At 39.1% G+C, this 18,616-nt stretch overlaps 1 protein-coding gene and 1 long non-coding RNA gene across 12 annotated transcripts in view; both read right to left on the bottom strand.

Moving 5' to 3' along the window:
- The window catches only part of RBFOX1 (RNA binding fox-1 homolog 1), a 2,483,553-nt gene that overhangs the window by 1,207,219 nt on the left and 1,257,718 nt on the right, over positions 1 to 18,616 (bottom strand). The gene's annotated exons all lie outside the window — the stretch shown is intronic.
- LOC134757424 (uncharacterized) lies at positions 5,406 to 17,570 on the bottom strand. Its single transcript, XR_010131327.1, has 2 exons — positions 14,793 to 17,570; positions 5,406 to 13,475 (listed from the first exon to the last, which is right to left on the bottom strand). It is a non-coding gene; the product is annotated as an uncharacterized lncRNA (long non-coding RNA).

Raw genomic sequence — 18,616 nt, 5'->3', positions numbered from 1 at the left:
AGGGATGAAAGATGCTCCTCAGAGATTGCTACACTGCTGCACTGGGGTCTCTGAGACTCAAGTTAGCTTGCTGACCAAGCCTAAGCAAGCCTGCCGAAAAGGCCACAAATAAGAAAACCGAGGCAACCCAGCACATCACCAAGTATGTGTGTCAAGACATTCTAGGCAATTCAGTTTCAGTGGTGTGAGTAAATCCAGGTGAAACCATCAGAAGAAATGTCCTGCTGAGCACAGCCCAAATGGTCCACCCAGGGAAATGTGAACAAATATATGATTTTTTTAAGCCACGAAATATTGGAATTGTTTGTTACCAGCAAAAGCTAACTGTTACAAGAACAAGAGTGCTATGACTCCCCAGGCTTCTACAATCTCCTTTATCCCATCTAGTCTGGAGAAGTGGAAAAGAGATAAACAAAGACTGCCCATAGATAAGTATAGATATTTGGGGGCTGTGCTTAAGATTTATTTTAACGTTATTTTTATTAAAAAAAAAAGTTATGAAAACAAATCATAAAAAAATTCACATATAATAAATTGGTAGTATGCTCCTACCATGAAGTCTCAGCATCCTTTCTTTGAATAATCACTCTTCACAGTTTCTTAGGTCTGTTCAGAATATATCCATGCATCCATATGTCTAAATCTTTATAAATACATATTATACTACTTTTTACCATCCTTTTCCCCATTTATCTATCTCTACATTAATATCTCAGCTGAGTCGATATTATCATGTTTCCATAATATCACATTAAGGCCTACTTCATCCTTTAAGTGGCTACATAATATCACGGTTTACAAGTTGTAACATGGCATTGCTATAAAACGGACATAACCCCAGTTAGTATTTGGATTCAATCCAGAACCAGCGAGAATAGAATAGACTGCCAAGAAAGAAGTATCTTACATCCACGTCTAGAAAGGATGCTGATAATCATGATCCATCGGGGCACCTTACCCTAGAGGAGATGAGCCCTACATAGGGGTCCCGTGGTAATGGCAAAAATTAGCAGAGGTAAAAGAGTTAACAATAGAAAAGTTCCACGTGCAAAGACTTGCTAGCACAACTTATCCACCATGGATGGCACCTCTCCCTCCCCTCCTTGACCTCTCTCATAGTAGTTAATAATTACTAAAATCTCCTATGTGTTAGGTACTATGCTAAGGTGTTAGGTGCAGAATGTCGTACAATCCTTAAAATAGTAGATGGGTTATATTGCCATCCTATTTTACAGATGAGCAAACTGAGACTTCAGTAGATTAAATAACTTGCCCAAGGTCTTTAGTGATGGACTCAAGACCTAAGCTCTTACTTATACCACTGGTTTGGGACACCTCTTCTTGGGATTTTCCTAGGGAACATCACAGAGCTGAAGTTAAAGACCTTAAAGGTGGCATGCCAGGTAGATCAGGGGTTCTGATGTCAACTTTCTATGGGGCCACTACTATTGTAGCTGATCTAGATCCCTACAGATGGATCTGCATAGCTCCCCGTGAGAAAGATATAACAGAAGCACAAAATTTCTCTACATCCTCCTACTAGCTAAAGCCAATGCCTGAAGGGACTCTGAGGGAATTTCTTAGTTCCAGTTGGGTAATATTCTGTTAGACAAGGAGTGACCCAACCCATTCCCTGGAAACTAGGAAACCAGGGTTATACCTTCATGACCCCCCTAAGCAGGCATTCCAAATCAAGGACACATGATCCCTAGAAGAATGTAAACTTTACAAGAGCAGAAATCTTATCTATTTTGTTCACCACTATCTCCTCAGCACTTGCAAGGATCTCTGTTGAGGATTTCATGAATCTATGAACAAGTAAAGCCAGAGTGGAAGACACGTCCTAAGAGGGGTGTGAAAACCAAGAAGAATTTCCCCCCAGTGTCAGCAAAGAGCCTGGAGGAATAATCACCCATTTTAGCAGTTTAGAAAAGAATATGGAAAAGCAGTGCCTGGCACCTAGCACAGCGCCCAGTACAGGTCAGTGGACTGGGTGAATGTTTTAGAATGAGATCAGAAATGTCAGTAGAAGGAGCCCTTGTCTATAAGAATGTTTGGATTATAAATCATGCTGCTATAAAGACACATGCATGCACACGTATGTTTATTGTGGCACTATTCACAATAGCAAAGACTTGGAACCAACCCAAATATCCATCAATGATAGACTGGATTAAGAAAATGTGGCACATATACACCATGGAGTACTATGCAGCCATAAAAATGGTGAGTTCATGTCCTTTGTAGGGACATGGACGAAGCTGGAAACCATCATTCTTAGCAAACTATCGCAAAGACAAAAAACCAAACACCGCATGTTCTCACTCATAGGTGGGAATTGAACAGTGAGAACACATGGACACAGGAAGGGGAACATCACACAACGGGGACTGTTGTGGGGTGGGGGGAGGGGGAGGGATAGCATTTGGAGATATACCTAATGCAAAATGACGAGTTAATGAGTGCAGCACACCAACATGGCACATGTATACATATGTAACAAACCTGCACGTTGTGCACATGTACCCTAAAACTTCAAGTGAAATAATAATAAAATTAAAAAAAAAAACAATGTTTAACTGGCAAGACAAAGAGGCTCAGCAGAAAGACCTGTGAACTCATCAAGCAGGATAGGGTCCAGGGTCAGACTCCCATGGGCAGTGAGACCATCCTACCCTGCTGAAGTAGCTCTGGGAGGAAGGGGCTCTGCCAGGAAGGATAGGAAGAAAAGACAGGAACATGGTTGGACCAGCAACACCAACCCAAACCTTAACAAGGGACAGAGGATGTCTCTGCACTAAAAAACAAACAAACAAACAAAAACTATTCCCCAAGGGCTGAGATAAAAGAGAATGATCTTAATGGACAAGGTCAACTTTAAAACATGATGATTTTTCTCCTGCACACATATCACAGTTGGTTTATAATCTTTGTGAGGAGAAGAATAATAACATCTTGACATGCAGTCAAGATGTTGTCAAGTGTTGATGTCAGCGTCCAAGTTTTCTAAGACCCTGAGTTCAATGCCTCTTCTTGCCATTCTTAAGCCTCTGTAGTTACAGTCCATGCACTTCAATTGCCTCTTCACCTTGGCTCTTTTCCATGGCTGGATATTAATTTTCTTGAGGGAAGGGACTCTATTGTGTTCAGAATATTATGGAACATTCCTGAGATGATTTAATCATATTTCTGCAAAAGTTGATCTGTGTAGACCTTCTCACCCTTGGCCAAGTACTAGGTGTTGGAGCTGCAATTTGGAGTCACTGTGCTTTGTGTGACTTGACGATATCATATAAATGGTCATTGAATATCCTCTAGTGAGAAGCTCTGAGTGTGTGTGTGTGTATGTGCACACGTGCATCCATGTCTATGTGCAGCAAAATAGAATGTGTATACCTTGAAGCATGGTGTGTTGAACACAGATGATGGTCTTCTTGCTAAAGGCCTCAATAGGTTCCTAGGTATTTTGCCAATTAGGAAAAAATAGAAGATACCATTCTTTTAATTCTAGCATGATGACCAGGTATTTAAAAAGAGTTGGCATGACTCAAAGGGTTCTAGAAAATGTGTCAGCATGCAGACTTTCAAGAATGGCTCCTTCAACTTGTTTTTTAACCAAAGGAAATGACATCATTCACAACCGGTTCACAAAAGAAATAAAACATTGTGCTAATTCAGTGATAAGGGTTTCTAGAAAGGAGGTCCCAAAAAATGCTGAAAGCCCTTCAAGAGGCGGCAGGGAAACATCAGAGAAAGCCCTTCTCAAAACAGAACTTGTTCAATGTACTCACCCTTACCACATCCTTTTACCCGACTCCTTTGTAATCTAAGCAGGTGACAACTTCATTCAGCTGTTAGCAACAAGAGGAGGTATCGATTACCCGCGAATGCCCTAATGACTGGAGACTGGGACACAAACCATAAATGGAGACTTTTTGATTCCAAGTGAAATTATAGTTTGCCCTACGAGATTGCACAATAAATCAGGGGGAAAACCAGCCAACATAGGACTCTGGGGTCACTGAAGTGATGTTGACACATTACAATAATGAGAACTTGAAATACCTCATGCCCTATTGATTTTTAAGCTGAATCATTCCCACTGCAGAAGATTACAAGACTCTGTCTTGGAATCATGGCTCACACGGGAGATGCTGATGAAAAATACACCCAATCCAATCAAAACGAAAAGCTTTCCTTGTGCTTATTACAAATCTAATACCATTGTCCCTAGGCTGTGTGATACCCACTTAACCTACAATGGGGTAAAAACACATACTACAGTTTTTATTTTAATTAAGAGTTTTCATACCTTTTTTTTTTTTTTACACATGGCTGTTTGTGGTGTCTATACAGTAAAAAAATACCCCAAAGGAAACAGGCATAATGGCTCGATTAGTGCATAAAAGGCAATTTATTTATGCTTTTCTAATTCCAGTGTAGCTTTCAAATTCCTTGCATCACCATATCATTTTGAAGAATGGAAAATCATGTCCTAACAACCAACTTATTTCCTAGTCAATAGGAGGAGATGCAGTCCACCAGCATCCAGCTTCCACAGTAAACAAAGGCTGCCTGGCTGATAATTTCTTTTTCCCTGAAAAGTGCTCCACGGAGCTGAATAAACACAGTTGTGCGAAGCCAACTGGTGACATAAGTTAATTACTAACCTGTCACACAATCATAGAATGGTAATAATTTATTTTCACTGTTGCATTAACCATAAGTCGCTTTTTGCCAATGGGGTGTATTGGAGGAGAAGGCTCCAAGGCATACTGCTACTTGCCGTATAAGCCTATAGAAGGTGGTGTCAGTATTTTAGCTGAGGGATCAGATACAAACTGTGCCATGGCTTTTACCATGCATATCTTGGCTTCAGGAGAAGAACTAGCAGGTGGGAATAACACTATCTTTCCTCAATAGGACTCTGAAACATTATCCAATTATTATAGATATAACTATTATTGAGATTTACCAGGACTTAATACATTGTAAATACTCTGGGACATTCCAATGTGATCACACATTCTTTAGAAACACTTATCGAAGTCCTTAATATGGGCAGACATTGTGCTGGGAACTAATTATGTATTGCTCACCTGTTCTCTGTCTTCATGAAGTTTATAGCCTATCATCACAATCTAATCGTTGGAGAGGAACACCTGCAGGCAAAATCTATGGTTCTAAAAGGGCCCGATTGCTGAACCAAGCCCCAATATCCTTCTGAGAAGGCTGACTGAAATAAATGAACAGCATTTAGAAGCTAACTGGTCTGTCTTCTCTTTCAGATAGCCTGATTATTGTTCCTCTATTAACAAGATACAATGATATTTTGCTCTTCTGTCAATATATATTTCTGCTCATAAGTCTCTCTAAATTCTACTATCTCAGTAATTTTATCAACCTTGGAATAGCTATCTGGAATTGTCATCCTTTTTTTTTTTTTTTTTCCGAGACGGAGTCCCTCTCTGTCACCCAGGCTTGAGCGCAGTGGCACAATCTTGGCTCACTGCAACCTCCACCTCCCAGGTAGTAGTGATTCTCCTGCCTCAGCCTTCAAAGTAGCTGGGACTACAGGCATGTACCACCATGCCCGGCTATTTTTTATAACATTTTTAGTAGAGACGGGGTTTCATCATGCTGGCAAGGCTGGTCTCAAACTCTTGACCTTAGATGATCCACCCGCCTCAGCCTCCCAAAGTGTTGGGATTACAGGCATGAACCACTGTGCCTGGCCTGGAATTGTCATCTTTTGACATGGGTAACAGTGATTATTTATAAATATGATTGAAAACCTGTGAATGCTTTTAGGCACTTTCTCACACTTGTGAATATAAAATAGGGCCGGGAGTGGTGACTCACGCCTGTAATACCTACACTTTGGGAGGCTGAGGTGGGTGGATCACTTGAGGTCAGGAGTTCGAGGTCAGCCTGGCTAATATGGTGAAACCCTGTCTCTACTAAAAATACAAAAATTAGCCAGGCATGGTGGTATCTGCCTGTAATCTCAGCTACTCAGGAGGCTGAGGCAGGACAATCACTTGAACCCCGGAGGCAGAGGTTTCAGTAAGCCAAGATCGCGCCACTGCACTCCAGCCTGGGTGACAAGAGCAAAACTCTGTTTTTTTTTTTTTTCTTTAAAAAAAGTTCAAAAATCGGTGTAAAGGATTTATACTGGAGGTTATTCCACATGTCCTTGCTCCATTGCGGCATTTTGAAGAGCTGTTCTTCTAGAGTTCACACCAACTTCTTTCTACAAGTGTTCTCTGGGGCTTGAGAAGTGACTATTTACAGAGTGGGAAAAGTAGCTGAGAAATGAAGAACTTTTAGAGAAAGTCTGTGGAGGGCATCAAGCTCCATGTCAATGTCACATCTCAACAACATACTGCATCTTTGACCCACACATCCCAGCTAACGCCCACCTGAGAAGAGCTGGTCTGGAAGGCACCTCACAAGCTCCTCCTCTTTCTCCAGCCTCAGTTACAAAACACAGCGGTTAAGCAAGCTGCTTGTGGGTTTAGTCGGCCTGTTGCCAAGTTCCCAGTCCACTCCATGTTAGCAATGTAATATTTGGTTAATTACCTTCTCTAAAATTGCTCCCTCATCTGTAAAATGAAGACAATGACTTCTTATGCTACCTAAGAGGTTTGAGAGCCTCAAATAAGCCAACCAAGACACAGTGCCTCTCGTAGTAGTAGTAGTACTTGGCAGATACTATACTTAGTGCATTTTCTTTTTGTCTTTTTTTCCGAAGACGGAGTTTCTCTCTTGTTGCCCAGGCTGGAGAGCAATGGCGTAGTCTCGGCTCACCACAATCTCCACCTCCTGGGTTCAAGCGACTCTCCTGCCTCAGCCTCCCGAGTAGCTGGGATTACAGGCACCCGCCATCACACCAGGCTAATTTTTGTGTTTTTAGTAGAGATGAGGTTTCACCATGTTGGCCAGGCTGGTCTCGAACTCCTGACCTCAAGCGATCCACCCACCCTGGCCTCCCACAGTGCTGGGATTACAGGCATGAGACACCGTGCCCGGCCAATACTCGCTGTATTTTAGCTGTGATGTGTTTCCCCAAGAGCATTGGTGTCTTCACTTGGGGGAACTTGCTTTGATTTTCTGAGCCCAGTTCGACGAGGGGCAATGTAATGCAGCAACAGCTTTGGATAACTGTGCCTAAACCGATACGTTCAAGTGGGCAGGCAAAATTGATTCCCGTCTGATTGTTTCTGTATAAGCAAGACCACAACACGGCTATTAAAAGTAAGGCACTGAGAAACAGTTCTAGCTGTTTAGAAACACAATCTAGCTATTCCGGCAACACAAACGCCTGCCGCAAAGCAGGTTCCCAATCCACTTGTTCAAAGGAAAAGGAAAAAGTTGAAGCCTGTGAATGAAGAACAACAAATGAAGGAAGTTCCAAATATTAGGTCACACCACCATTTCCTTTCAGAGTGGTCACTGTCACCATTTATGTCAACAATCTACTCTAAATTTGCAGGAAAATAGAAAAAAAAAGTGCACATGCCTTTTATAAACACTAATTTACAAATACCAATGCTGTAAGCCATGCCTTTCCAAATTCCCCTGACCATTTTCTACAAGACACCCCAGAGTAGCACATATCTTTCTTGTTAACATTTCATGGAATCTTTCCATAAACATACGCTTGTTCTTGTCTTCCACATTTTGTCCTGTCACTGCAACAGATGGCTTTACACTGACGCATATGAAAATATTAAATACTTTATAAGCCTGTTGGAAATATAAAATGCCTTTGGAGGAACGAAAAGCTCAAGGATTAATGTAAAGCAGCCAAGCAATATTCTGTTACAAACAGATACCTTTATGTTGTGAATACAATGGACAAACAACAATTCCACGTCTTCAATAGGTGGGAAGAAGGAGTGAGGGGTGTTGAGTTTGCCATAGGAGAGATTTGGGCCGTACCAAAAAAGCAGAACATACTGCTATTGAGAGCTGTTAAATATTACAGTGTGTAACCAAGGGAGGGTTGTGAAATCTACGTCTTGGAGATCCAAAAGCCATAAGAGGCATCCATCTGTCTGAAACGGCCAAATAAAGCAAGCTTTAAGGCAGAGCTGTGAGCTAAGGGCTGATGAAGTCAGCTAGCTGATTATTCTATATACCCAGTTTCATTTATTATTTCTTCTCAGGGTGATATCAATAGATGTTTACTCTAAATGAATATTACTGTCTCAGCCAACCCACAAGTTATGACCAACCGATCTACGAAAGTGGGGACATCATCTTATAGATGTCTGTCTGCCAGGCGCGGTAGCTCAAGCCTGTAATACTAGCACTTAGGGAGGCCAAGGCGGGGGCGGGGGGCGGTGGATCACCTGAGGTCAGGAGTTCGAGACCAGCCTGGAAAACATGGTGAAACCCCATCTCTACTAAGAATACAAAAATTAGCCAGGCATGGTGGCGGGCACCTATAATCCCAGCAATTCAGGAGGCTGCGGCAAGAGAATCGCTTGAATCCGGGGGGCAGAAGTTGCAATGAGCCGAGATCTCACCACTTCACTCCCGCATGGGTGAAAGAGTGAAAGTTCATCTCAAAATAAATAAATAAACAAACAAACAAAAGAAAGCGGGGACATCGATTAGTGGTTAAAATCAGGGGTTCTCCAGCCAGACCGACTACCTCTAAGTGGTGATGACTGTATAATCTTGGGCAAGTTACTTAACCATTTTGTGCTTGGTGTTGCCTCCATAAGAAAGAACAGTAGTAAATACTTCATAAGGCTGCTCTGAGGACAAATGAGTTAGCATACATAACAGGCTTAGAATACAGCCTGGCATATGGTGGATGCTACATAAATGCTGGCTATTCTCTGCATTTAGTGCCGTGTTTATGTAAAAATAAACATTAAGACGTGGGTACAATTTTCTTTTTTCCTTGTATCAGTTTGTACGCAACTGGCATTGACTTCCAATGGGTGCAACATATTGATGTGTTCCATAATATGCATAAATCAAAGATCGCCAAAGCCCATTCCTGGGCATTTATCCCAGAGAAGTGAAACTCACGGTCACGCAAAAACCTATCCACAAATGTTCAAGACAGCTTTATGTGTGATGGTCAAAGCCAGCCCAGATATCCTTCAACAGGTGAATGGTTAAGCTGTGGTACATATATATACCATGCAAAATTACTGATGTAACAATGTAGGTACAACTCCAGGGAATGATGAGTCAATAAGCCCATCCCAAAACTCTAAGCACTCTGTGATCTCACTTATATACCATTTTGGAAATAACAAAGTTTTACAAATGGAAGGCAGATTCATGATTGACAGGGGTTAAGAACAGGGGCAGGTGGTCGCGAGAGATAGCTGTGGTTATACAAATGGAACCTCAGGATGGAACTGCTCAGTACCTTATCTGTGGCGGTGGATACACAAACCTACACACGATGAAGTTGTACAGAACAATATGTATACACACAAATACGTGCAAGTAACCTTAGGGAAATTCAAATAAGGTCAGTGGATTGCAGCCATGCCAGTATCCTCGATACGATGTGATACTACAGTTTGGTAAAATATTACCATTAGAGAATAGTGTACAAGAGATCTATCTATATTTTCTTACAACTGCATATGCTACATTTATCTCTGTAAAAATTTCAATTAAGAACATTGCCAAAGCCTAAATGCAGATGAAGAATGAAAGTTTTCAAGACACTGGAATGATCGCCAACCTTCTCTCTGTATCTTCTGGTATACAGGAAAATACTACTCATTAAAAATCACTCTGATGCTACTGTAGATGTATTATGAAACTATTTAACAAAAAAAAGATGATTTCTTGTACTTAACGTTGCATAGTTTATACTGATTATTTCTAGCTTTTGTATATTCAGTTGGCGTGTTTAAACGAAGTGAAATCTGCCGAGTGAAGTGCACAGGTTTCTGAAGCAATCTGAACAGCACCTGCCTTTCTCTGAAGTGTTTTATTATTCTGAGTCAGGCCAGCTGAATCTCCCAAGGTATGAAGTTCAGCTTGAGATAAAAATATTTTATCTGCCCTTACAGCAAATTGAAAGGCTATATAAAGGGTTTTGTTATTGCAGTGTTTTCATAAATATATAGTAAACATCTTTCACAGTGGGAAATGCAGCACAAAATACAATTTTCATACACAGCTATTCATGTGGCTTGCACAGGAAGATGAAATGACCTAGAGATGAATAAAAAAAATAATAGTACTGTATACAACTTTTAGCAGCCTACGGTCCCTGACAAAAACACACACATCTGGGAGGATAAGGATCATGATTTTGCAGTACGGACGATGAATGACAAGTGTGTACAGCAACAGGGAAATTTGATTTTCTTCTGTGGTCAAACCATTACTGTTAACACTTAGATATAATATTTTTAGGAAATTCCAACACCCCACCACCCCATTCCAAAAAGGATACTGACCCCAAACCTTAACCAAAACATAACTGTGAATCCAATGATTTTCAGTTTTATCTTTTCTAAAGCTCAAATATATTTTCCAAGCAATTTAGGTTGCCTATGTCCAACATAGAGTATCTATGTTGGTATCTAAGCTGATCTTTATCAGCTCAGGGGTAAAGTTATCACAGGTTGTTTGCAAAATGGAAGCTTTTCTTTTAAGTATTTTTTAATTATCCAAATAGGGCATCTTTGCTGAAAATCACAAAGAATAAAGGTGCAATCTTAAAAACAAAAGCTTCATCTCTTCCCTGCCCCTCTCTTAGTCATACTGCACAGCTACAACAAAGATAATCACTGTTCATAGTCCCTTTATTATCTTTTGCAGTATTGCCCTCTACGTAAAACAACTGCATGTGTATGTCTGCTTTCTAACAAAGTTTTTCAAACAGATTTCTGAGTTTTGGGCTCTTCCTCACTCATAACATCTTAGATGTAGTTTTACATCCAGGCAAATCCACTTCATTCCTACAAGGGTCCTTGACCTCCAATCCCCCTACTTAGGTATTTCGTCTGCTCCAGTTTCCTTCTGACTGTTCACAATGCGGCAGTGAACCAAGCTGCATCTTCACAAACTTCAGCGATCACATAGATTCCAGAGGCAGAAAGGCTGGGTCAAAAGTACATATTTATTTATTTATTTATTTATTTTTGAGATGGAGTCTCACTCTGTCACCCAGGCTGGAGTGCAGTGGCACGATCTAGGGTCACTGCAACCTCCGCCTCCCGGGTTCAAGCGATTCTCCTGCCTCAGCCTCCTAAATAGCTGGGACTACAGGCGACTGCCACCACACCTGACAAATTTTTGTATTTGTAGTAGAGACGAGGTTTCACTATGTTGGCCAGGCTGGTCTTGAACTCCTGACCTCATGATCCTCTTTCCTTGGCCTCCCAAAGTGTTGGATTACAGGCATGGGCCATCATGCCCAGCCTACTTTTTTAAAATAAAAATTCCCAAATAGTCCTCTACAGAAAAAGGTACTATTCCACATTGTAACAGTATATAAAATGCCTGTTTCATCAACAAATTATTTTCCAATACAATATTAAAACTTTCACATATACAAGGGAAACTTTCACACACCCACCCACACACAAACACACACACACACACTTTCATATACTTGCCATTTATATTTATTTTTCCAAAACCTATATTCATGTCCTTTGCCAATTTGTCTTCTCCATTACTATTCAGTCTATATGTCTACTCATCTATCCATTCATCTACCCATCCACCCATCTACCCAAAATATCCAGCCACTTTCATAATTTGCCAAGATGATAAGAAGGTTAATCCTAATAGGAGAGTTATAGGAACTTCCTATAGCTACATAAATCCTTCATCTACATCAGATTCATTTTTCACCAATGTTAGAACAACGATTCATACAGCTTTGGGCCAAAAAAGCGGGGAAAGGGACTTCAAAGCCTCAAAGCTTCAAATTTGATTAGCAGCCCTTTTAGTCACTAGCTGCTTGTAACCCTTGAAAAATCATCCCAAGTTTCAGCCTTCCCTCATGAACCCTGGGTATACCAACCACATCTGCCTCATAGGGCTGCTGGAAATATTCAGGCCAATAATGCACATCTGGGAATTAGTACAGTGTCTAGCTTATTGCAGGCACTCAACAGACAGTATCGATAAGAAGGATAATGATGTGCAATTCCATATACTGAACAATTAGCGAGTGCATTACAACAAAATCAGGTTTCTTTCTCTGTCAGCAGCAGAATTTGAATCCTGAACCACTTATAACATTGATGTAACTTCTGTATGTTTAGATTCTAAGAAAATTTCACAATCAAGACTGGGCAGAAAATCACTGAGTGTTGGGTACACTCTTTTTAATGGCATACAAGGTTTATCACTAGTTATCTTTATTTCTAAAAGGAGGCTCACCTTAAGATGTGGAAGTATTCCATATTCTTCTGGATATGGAATTAAAATGGCTATTTTAAATCCAACTTCCCATTCTTTCTTTCATCAATTAAACTATATATATAGCTTAACTATATATCTATATATAGTTTATATATAGATATAAATAGACTATATATAGACTATGTAGCTTCTAGTCTATACATAAGTTACATATCTATAGCTTAACTATAGATATAACTATATATATACATACATAATTTAAATTTTAGTACTGCATACTAATAGATAGTATCTACACAACTTTACTGGGTAGTCCTGGCTATGTGGATTCATCTCATTTATTTTACCACTGAACAACAAATTCTGGTTTCATTTTAAACCATTTCCTGAACCAACACTTAGATGAAATAGGTATTCCACAAAAGCCAATTCAAGGAACTGTATTAAAAAAGGACATTTGACAATAATGGATCCAACATCAGTCTTCTGACAGTTCTGCAATGGGATTCACTCTTCGCTTTCTTTGTTCAAAAGTGAGTTTATTGGGCCTGAAATATAAAGAACAGTAATGGTTTCCACTTCCAACCCAGTTCCTAAACTGTCTCCAGGCTGGGAGGAGGTAGCTCAAGAGCCCTTTTTGAGACTTTAATATTGGTCCATGACCAGATACGAGCTGTTCATGGGTGACCCTTTCTTTCTTGTATAAAAAAATCTGTGTCCTGCCTCAGGTAAAATGCAGTCCATACTTGTAAGCTGTGGTTAATCATCTCTGAGCTTTCTGCAGGGCAATAAATAGTAAGCAGATACCTATGCCTAACACTTAAGTAACGTACAAATTTAGATTGGTAAGCTGAGGACAGCTGGTATGAAATGGACGCCTGTCAGACCTGTATTTCCCACCACAGTGGCTTGTATTCGAGATGTGAGACATTTTCAAGTACAAACCCATACATATTCTTGACAAGAAATTTTGAAAAATACAAAATGTTCCATCCATGTACTCATTTATTCAACTGAAGTTCATTGACGCTTTCTACTTCTGTCTTGGTTTTCTGGATATTCTGGTATGTATTTAATCGCGTACTTGCAAGATCTTTTTTTCCCTTCTAAAGCAGAATAAAATGTGTCAAATTGGCATTTCTATTTAAAAATATACTTAAATTGTTTTTCTTTTCATAGCATTTGCTATTCACTAAAAACTCAACTGAGACTGAGATAGCCATGGTCATTCCCGTGGCCTAAATGCGGGACAACAAAGAGCCTGGCATTAGCTGAGATCAAGCTGGGAGTCAACGTACTCACATCCACCATCACCCACCTGGCACGGACCACACGGGGCTCTCTAGAACATTTTAAGAGCATCAGAAAGCAAAGACTTAAGTTTCTTGAAGACACCTTAGGAGATCCAGTTGCAGAATTTCTCTCTATTTTTCCAACATGACAATTAAGTGGGGAATAAAATGGAGATCACTCATCCTGCAAATTGTTCCCTCCTGTACATTAGTGTTTCCCTTTGGTGGCTTTTTTGCTGTTGCTGGAGGTGGTCATGGTAGAGAGAATTCAGAAGACCTCCTGACCCAGGTGAAGTGCATCTGCAGGAGTATTTAAATCGCAACATATAAAGCTGTGAGCATTATCACTCACGCTCTTTCAAAAACAGGTAAGTCCGTTTTCCTCATCAACCACTCCAAAATGAGACTAAAAATGTCTTTTGTTTCAAAACTCGGGTGAAGACGGTGCCTCAACGCTTAGGCTTCTGTACATTTAGAAGCTCAAATTACTGAAGTACATCAGAAAGTGGCTAGGAAGACAGACTTTGGAGTTTAAATCCCAGCTCTGCCACTTAGAAGCTGTGTGATCTCATACAGATTACTCAACTTCTCTGGATGTCTGTTCCCTCTCTATAAAAAGTAGATAAAAACAATAACCATCTCCTAGGCTTATCTTAAATATTCAATGAATTAATATTTTAAAGCATTTGCAACAGTGCTCGGCAAATATAAAATATTATTTAAACAAATAAACCAATAAACCTATGTGCCAAACCTTTAAAGATAAGAGGAAAATAATGCCATTTGAATACTGAGGGAAAAGAAGGACCATATGGGAAGGTTGTTAGAATTGCTCTTCCATTATTCATTTAGTGACGTTACATTTCTCTTCTAGTGACAAGAGTACCAAGGAAAGAAATTTCATTTTCCAGCACTTGTCGTACTAAAGAGTAAGTAAATTGGGAAAAAAATATGCACTTTAAATCACAACGACCCATGCCATATTTATAAAGAAAGATGTTCCAAGGAAGCAGCTGTAACAATTTTAGTGTCAGACTGTAAGGAAATAAGGACCGTCTGATTTTGCATCATGATCCTATTCACAGTATCCAACCAGAGATTTTAAATGTTTAATAATTGAAGTACACATACCTTCTCCCCTCTCTTGAAAAATCAGACCATGTTTATATTAGACTATCACTGATATTACCTAGGGTATAATTACTCAGCTGTGGCACTGGTGGTTTGGGGCCAGGTAATTTGTTTTTGTTTTGCGGGAGGGAGTCATCCTCTCGCAAAGACACAAAAACTGTCTTCAAAATGTTGTTAAATATTATTATGGGTTAGGGGAGGAAATTGATCCTGTTTGAGAATCCCTAACCTAGTGTATCTGTTAAGTACCCATTATGTGTAAACAGATTCTAAATGCTAAATTCTAAACTCAGATTAATAAACTTCCATGGTATCTTAGCATATTGGAATCAGAAAAATTTGGAGTCTAATCACTTTTTCTAATTATAAAAAGTCTTGAAAATTGTTTCTCCATCTCTAAATTAGGCATGGTAATACCTACCTTGCAGAGTTGTAAGAACAGAGAAAATACATAGGAGCTCCTCGTCCAATGTCTGATGCAGAGAAGGAGTCAGTAAGCGCCCAGGAAGAAATCGGCATTGTATCGTCACTGCTGTTTCTGTTGACAGGTTATCACATCCTCATCCTCATCATTTTAATAGAAATGGAAGACCTGTACTTACACATTCAGCTAACCACAATAAATCCAACTAGTACTTACATCTTCTTTGCAGACAACAACTGATTTCCTCACAACTAGAGACTGCAACTAAACAACAAAGAAATACATCCACAGTACTGTGGCAAATGCAGATGCAGAATTACCATGAAGAGCAAAGGAAGGGCTGGCAGAGGCCTTCCTCATATACAGCCCTTTAGGGGTCTTCTCTGTAAAACAAACATTGGGCAAATAGTGCACCTTGATTTCTTTGGTTCTTGCTGTCTTTCTGTATTGGATTGAAAGCATGGAGTAAATGGTGCTGGGAGATGAGCTTTTTGAGTGTATATCTGTGTCTGTGTACACTCTTTGTGTGAACAAGTTAATTCAAACCAGGTTAGAAAACTTAACGAACAAACCAAAAACTACAGATCATTAAAGCAGCTGGTTTTGACTACTAATTAGTGTGTAAGAAAAAAGGACCATTTTAAATAACAGGGAGAGATTTGGCTCATTAGATAAACATGAATCTAGAATTCCAGACATTACTTTAGGAATAGAGAAAAAGTAATAAACATGCCCATCACTGCATAATATTTTACATATATATATATATATATTTACATATATCACTGCCATCTTTGGAAGCTGAAAACACTAGTTCTACTATAATTGTATCTTTTCTTGAAAAGTCTTTCCTGGCCTTCATGACATTGGAGCTTGCCGACAGATTCTTCACTATCGGTAAATGCTTAGAAACTAACCACTGCTCTTTTCTTTTAAACCCAACCAAAATAATTTCAGGAGAACTTGCAAGCACAAAATTATGTTACAAATATCCAACTGATCCTATTTACATTTGCTACATCAAAGTATTCAGACATCATAAGCAAACAAGAAATGGAGACCCTCCCAATACCCTACAGGTTATGCAAGCACCTCACCAGAAAGAACACTTTGAAATTTTTATGGAGCAGGAAAAATTGGAAGCATATTAATCTAGGCAGTGAAATTGGGCTTTCTGTCATTTTTAATTGCTTGAATTCATAACCTAGTTTTGCTGAATCAAAAACGAGTTGCTGTAGCTGACATAAGCTGTTTGGGCCTTTAGGGCACACACATACACACACACACACAGAAACCCCACAACTTACCGAAACCCCACAACTTTTCATAGAAACTTTGTTTAGCTTAATAAAAACACAACCTGAAAACTGTTTGGGACATTATAGTTGCTGAATAATTTAATATGCGATTGTTTCCAAACCAAACACTGTGTGTTAAATGCTGACTTTTAAAGGTGTTTTATCTTTCTCTTGGTGCCGTGCAAGAAGAGGGGGTTCAGCAGGGATCCTAAATCCTTGAGACTGCTATTCTGATTATCTGTGATTTAATTAAAATCAAATTATGCATGAGAATTCATAATTGTAAAATTCTTCTCATTTGCTCCTGCTGACTACTGCTCATAAAACACACAAACACACAACCCTGCATGAAAATGAAAGAAAACAAAAAGAGCAAAAATGCACACCCATAAATGCAAACAAAGATTTAATATTTTAACACACTCCAAAGTTTTTGGATCCATGACAAAGTAAAGTCTAAAATGCCAAAAAAAAAATAAAGTTAAGGGTTCAAGCTTTTTCCTCCTCATTTATTTTTATGTTCGTCAGAAAATCAACACAAGATGGAGAGTGAAGTCTCATAGAGAGGACTTTTAATCCCAATAGAAATACTTTCCAAGAACTTACGCCAACTCCCTTTGATAACTTTGAGACTAACACACGTGAAGATTTTAAAATAAAAGCTAAAAGCTAAACACAACTAAGTTTAATTAATAATAATCATTTTATTATTAGTCCAGAAATTTTCTTCTTTTAGATGACTTTTCATTTCACCAGATTACAACTTTGCTCAAAATCTAATATAAAAATTATAAATTTAGACAGAAAACAAGACCAAGTTTGTTCTTCACTAGATGTTGTAATATTTATTTAGCTCAAGATTGACCCATTCAAGCAGGTTGTCTATAATCAAATCAAAGACAACAATGAGGAGTGTGAACCTGGATTCTCAAAATAAAAGTCATATACATCAATTAGTGTCATAAAATATGACAATATATTTTCCAAATATTGCAACTATAGTTTATAGGAATGCAATCAATGCCAAAAAAAAAAAAAGCCCTTTACTGAGATCTACTTCAACTTTTGTATCATACTCCTAGTAGAGAGAGGGGGAAAAAAAAGACAAATAATTAGCTGGTCCTTTTTAAGAGCAAAAAAGAACACAATGTCATACAAAAAAGAAAAACTATTTTTGTTATACTTCAATTACCTGGCCCATAAGTCAGCACTGATAGTTATTTCCACCAAGTCTGAGTAAATACAGATTAAAATCAATCCAGACTCTAAAATTAAGACAAGTGATAGGAAAAACAGAAGTTTGAAGGATAAGATTTTAAGAGAGAAATGTAAAAATAAGCTTAGTCCAATAAAGTCATGAGACAGAAAGTACTTTCGTATAAACCCTCAATTTGTGGTAACAGAAAAGATTCTGCTCTTTTCACACAGTAAAAGTGTTTTCAAAGAGTCTAGTTGCTTGGTTAAAATGAAATGATAAAAAAAGTTTGAATATTCACTTTTTATAAGACTGATGTACAGTGGAATTGCCTGATACTAAATAATTCTTGCAGGTGAGCGGAGAATTCCTGAAAGAAAGAAAGAAAAACAGGCTCTGGTAATCCTCCAGCGTGCAAAACATTTGTTAAAGTATAGCAAAGATACCTAAAAGGTTTCTGTGCACCAGTTAAAACAGTAGAGACAGAAAGATAGAAAGAAACACACATAGATGAAAAAAAAACGGGATAAGGAGGAAGAAATACCCAGAGGGAGACCAAGAGAGAGAAGAGAAGAGGGGTAAGAGAGGGAGGGAGGAGCTCCTTCTATATGTCCCCCTACCTCATTCCTCAGATAAACAATTCCCCCTTCATAACCTCTGAGTATTCTAATAGAGGGGAGGCATCACACGTGTGGGAAGTGTGTGGGCAGATAAGACTTGGAAAATCTTGCTTCTTAAATGAAAAGCCTAGATTCCTGTGAGCCTGAGTGGCAAGCAGCTGTTGCTGATTGACTTGCATTCACTTACTTGACAAACAACCCTCCTCAAACTTAGTCATAGCAAACCACAAAGGCAAGTTACTCCATGCCACAAACACCCTTTTACTCACATTCTTTGGATTTTCCAG

Source organism: Gorilla gorilla, chromosome 18, assembly GCF_029281585.2.
Source record: "Gorilla gorilla gorilla isolate KB3781 chromosome 18, NHGRI_mGorGor1-v2.1_pri, whole genome shotgun sequence".
Taxonomy (NCBI): Eukaryota; Metazoa; Chordata; class Mammalia; order Primates; family Hominidae; genus Gorilla; species Gorilla gorilla.
Note: the sequence above shows the minus strand (reverse complement) of the source record. Positions and strands in the feature narration are given on the sequence as shown.